Genomic DNA, 5,314 nt, shown 5'->3' with positions numbered 1-5,314 from the left:
AGCAGACATCATGGAGTCTTCCACCGATCAAAATTTCTAGATGACCACCAACTAGTAGTAGTATTTCCCCCATGTACATAGTAGTAGTGAGCACTTCTGCGATAGTTCTAGACCGTTTGTATGCCCTTGCTTGATTGATTGAGTGATATGATTGTGTTTGTCTCATGTGCATATGGGTAGTGCTTTCTCATTAGACCCCTTTTCTATTCTAATCTCTTCCATCTAAACCCATCAGATGCCTCCGAGACGTGACACCGGTTTTGCTTTCCCACCAAAACTCACCCAGTTGATCCAGCAGCAGAATGCCTTGATGCAATTGCTAGTTCAGAACCAGGGCAACAACAACAACAACCCGCCGCCAGTGGACAACCTAGCCCGTTTTCTAAGGTTACAGCCACCGGTGTTTTCCAGTAGCACCGAGCCTATAGTTGCTGATGATTGGCTACGCCGTATTGGAAGGGAGTTGACCACCGCAGGTTGCACAAATGCTGAGAGGGTGCGCTTTGCCGCACATCAATTGGATGGACCAGCAGCCTCATGGTGGGAGAATTACACAGCCACTTTTCCTGTAGCCAATGTCACTTGGGACCAGTTCCAGCAAGCTTTCTGCACAGCCCATGTCTCAACTGGAGCTATGCAGATGAAGAAGCGGGAGTTCCGCAACCTACGCCAGGGGAACCGTACTGTGGCTCAGTACGTGGATGAGTTTAGCAAGTTATCACGCTATGCCCCTGATGATGTGGCCACAGATGCCGTGAAGTAGGAGAAGTTTATGGAAGGGTTGAATGATGAGATGAGTATGCAGTTGATGGTAGCAACCTTCAACAACTACCAGGAGTTGGTAGATAAGGCTCTTATGATTGAGGGGAAGCAGCAGTAGATAGAGATCCGCAAGAGGTAGTATGGACAAGGGAAGTATAACTCAGGAGCTCAGCAGAAGCCTCGCCTAACCCCGAACTCGGGAGGACTTGTTCATAACCATGGAGGTCACAACCACACTGGAGGAGGATCACATAACCACAGTGGTGCTAAGAATGGGAATGGGAATAGAGCTAACAACAATCAGAACCGCTCCAACCCGTCCACCCCCGCCAAAAGAGACCTAAGTCAGGTTACCTGCTTTAAGTGCGGGAAGACAAGGCACTATGCCAACGATTGTCCCGAAGGAAGGAATGGAAACGGAAATGGGAGCGCTGGGAAGAAGCCCAATCCATTCAACAAAGGGCAAGTGAACCACGTTAACGTAGAGGAGGTTGAAGAGCAGCCGGACACGGTAATAGGTAAGTTTTTGGTTAAGTCATTTACCGCTCTTGTTCTTTTTGATACTGGTGCATCGCATTCATACATATCAAGGGGATTCGTGGATAAGTTTAAATTACCAACCCAAACCCTTAGGACCCTCTTTTAGTGAGTTCACCCGGAGCAGAGTATATGGCTAGCCGATGGTGTGACCAGATACCTTTAACCATTGGCACACATGTGTTTCCATCCGACCTAATTATATTGGAGTCGCAAGGATTGGATGTGATATTGGGTATGGACTGGATGTCAAAGTATGGAGGAAGCATTGACTGTGCTAGTAAGTCAATTTATCTCACCACCCCGGAGGGAAAAAGGATTAAGTATGTGTCTAGGCATGCGCCTAGGAGGAGCCAAGTGAATGCCCTTACGGGAGTTGTTCAGGAGGAAGTGTAGTAAAGGATTACCTGGATGTTTTCCTAGAGGAATTACCAGGCATGCCACCGGACAGAGACATTGAGTTTTTGATAGAGCTGTTGCCAGGAACAGGACCAATATCCAAGAGACCCTATCGGATGCCTGCAAATGACCTGAAGGAAATTAAGAAACAGATCAAGGAGTTATTGGAGGAAGGATACATCCAAAGGAGTTCATCACCTTGGGGAGCCCCAGTACTTTTGGTGGAGAAGAAGGATAAATCCCTAAGGATGGTTGTTGATTATCGAGCCTTGAATGAAGTGACGGTTAAGAACAAGTACCCACTGCCGATGATCAACGATCTGTTTGATCAGTTGCAAGGAGCTAAGGTGTTTTCGAAGATCGATTTGAGATCGGGATACCATCAGTTGAAGATACGAGAGAAGGATATACCAAAGACAGCGTTCACCACGCGGTATGGATTATACGAGTACACGGTCATGTCATTTGGACTGACTAACACCCCTGCCTATTTCATGAGCATGATGAACAAGGTGTTCATGGAGTATTTGGACAAGTTTGTTGTGGTGTTTATTGATGATATCATGGTATACTCGAAGAACGAAGAGGAGAACAAGGAGCATTTGCGTTTAGTTCTCGAGAAGCTTAGGGAACACCAGTTGTATGCTAAGTTTAGCAAATGCGAGTTTTGGCTCAAGGAAGTCGGATTCCTTAGACATGTTATATCAGGAGAAGGTATAGCAGTAGACCCCAGCAAGGTTCAGTCAGTCACTGAATGGTTGGCACCCACCTCAGTTAGCGAGATCCGCAGTTTTCTTGGACTCGCAGGATACTACCGGAGATTCATTGAGAATTTTTCCAAGATTGCAAAGCCAATGACTGAACTGTTGAAGAAGGATACCAAGTTTAAATGGACAGAAGATTGTGAAGCAAGTTTCCAGGAGTTGAAGAAACGTTTGACTACAGCCCCAGTGCTGATACTGCTAGATATACATAAGGAGTTCCAAGTGTATTGCGACGCCTCTCGCTTAGGACTTGGATGTGTGCTTATGCAGGACGGAAGAGTTGTTTCGTATGCCTCACGACAACTAAAACCGCATGAGTTGAATTATGCCACGCATGATTTGGAGCTAGCAGTCGTAGTGCATGCGTTGAAGACTTGGAGACATTACCTTATTGGAAACCGTTGTGATGTGTACACGGATCACAAGAGTTTGAAATACATCTTCACCCAGAAGGAGCTGAACCTTAGGCAGAGGAGATGGTTGGAGCTTACAAAGGATTATGACATGAAGATGCACTATCATCCAGGAAAGGCCAACGTCGTAGCAGACGCCTTGAGTCGGAAGAGTTATGCTAATATCCTCGAAAGTAAAGGACCGCCGAAGGAGTTAGCAGAGGACATCATGGAACTTCGATTAGAGATTGTACCTAGAGGATTCATTGCCACAATGGAGGTCCAATCGACGTTGCTGGACAAGATTCGGGAAGCTCAGCAGGATGACAAAGAGATTGCCGAGATAAAGGAGAAGATGGGCAAAGGAAAGGCCAAAGGTTTTTGTGAGGATGAGCACGATACCCTATGGTTTGAGGACCGAATTTACGTGCCCAATAATCAGGAGATCAGGAAGTTAATACTTCAAGAGGCTCATGACTCACCATACTCGATACACCCCGGAAAACACCAAGATGTATTTGGACTTGAAGGAACGTTTCTGGTGGACTGGTATGAAGAAGGATATTGCCGAGTATGTAGCCGTATGTGATGTATGTCAGAGAGTTAAGGCAGAACATCAGAAGCCAGCGGGACTGTTGCAGCCTATGCTGATACCCGAATGGAAGTGGGATAAACTTGGCATGGACTTTATCACCGGATTACCCAGGACTAAGGCAGGATATGATTCCATATGGGTAGTAGTTGATCGTTTGACCAAGGTAGCTCACTTCATTCCAGTGAAAACCACCTATACAAGTGCAAAGTTGGCCAAGATCTATATGTCCAGGATTGTATGTCTGCATGGAGTTCCGAGGACCATCGTATCAGATCGAGGAACACAGTTTACTTCAAAGTTTTGGCATCAGTTACACCAGACTTTGGGAATGAGATTGGAGTTCAGTACAGCGTTTCACCCGCAGACAGATGGACAGACCGAGAGAGTCAATCAAATTTTGGAGGACATGTTGAGAGCCTGTGCGCTAGATTATGGATCTAGTTGGGATGACAATTTGCCGTATGTAGAATTCTCATACAACAATAGCTACCAAGCCAGTTTGAAAATGGCACCGTCTGAAGCCCTATATGGACGCAGGTGCAGAACACCGTTGATGTGGGATGAGGTAGGAGACCGACAGTTGTTTGGACCAGACTTGATTAAAGAATCTGAGGAGAAGGTAAACCTGATTCGAGACAGACTGAAGATTGCTCTGTCCAGGCAGAAGAGTTATGCAGACTCAAAACTCAAGGAGGTAACCTACGAAATTGGAGATAGAGCATACCTGCGAGAATCGCCCTTGCGAGGAGTGAAACATATTGGAGTTAAAGGGAAGTTAGCCCCGAGATTTGTAGGACCGTATCGCATTTTGGAACGGATGGGAGAAGTTGCCTACAAGTTGGAGTTACTTGAGGGATTGTCAGGAGTCCACGATGTGTTCCACGTTTCACAGCTGAAGAAGTGTCATGCTGAGATGGCTGATATACCATTAAGAGATACCGTACCCTTGGAGGCGATTCAGTTGGACAGTGATTTGACTTACGAGGAGAAACCAGTTAAGATTCTTGAGTTTGCCAGCAGAGTCACCCGCAGTAAGGTTATCAAGTTTTGCAAAGTTCAGTGGAGCCACCATACCGAAGATGAAGCCACCTAGGAACAAGAGGATGATCTCTGCAAGGACCACCCATGCCTATTTTCTAGCCAACCCGAATCTCGAGGGCGAGATTCATCTTAAGGGGGTAGGTTTGTAACATCCCAAATTTTCAATTTGGAATGTTATACATAGATCATCCATGCATATCATGATTTATTGCATTTCCGTTCCGCAATCCTCGAAATCCTAAGCAACTCAGGGACCCACGGAGAGAGTTGGGGATTTTCCGGTTTTCATATTTGATTTTTATCAAATAATAAAACGAGGATTATGATTTTAATAATTTTTCTCTTCGAAAAATGTTTCATATTAAATCAAATGAGTGGAGATAATATGACTTCTCCAAAATAATTGAAATATAGGAGGAAAATATTAAAATCATTTATTGGATTTTATTTGGTTTTATTCGGATTTTATTTGCATTAGAAAAATTGCACGTTTTCAAAATTGCATTTTAGGGCCAAGAAAATGTTCACCTCGTGCTAAATATTTTATTTAGACGGTGAAAATTTATTTTGGAATTTTTAGATTTTTATTTATTTTTCTAGGATTTTTTTCTGCCGGTAGAATTTATTTTAAAAAACCCCGCGCCCGACTGGGCCTAGGGCCCAGCCGAGCCAGGCCGGCCCAGCCGCCGCCTCCTGCGCGCGCGCGCCGCCGCTGTCGCCGCCTTGCCCCCTCCTCCAAGCCGCCCCGCCCCGCCCCTTTATATACGCGCCGCCCGAGCCCCCACTGCCCCCACCGCCGCCTCCCGCACCCCGCCCCGAGCCGC

Source organism: Triticum dicoccoides, chromosome 2A, assembly GCF_002162155.2.
Source record: "Triticum dicoccoides isolate Atlit2015 ecotype Zavitan chromosome 2A, WEW_v2.0, whole genome shotgun sequence".
Taxonomy (NCBI): domain Eukaryota; kingdom Viridiplantae; phylum Streptophyta; class Magnoliopsida; order Poales; family Poaceae; genus Triticum; species Triticum dicoccoides.
This window is presented reverse-complemented; position numbering follows the sequence as displayed.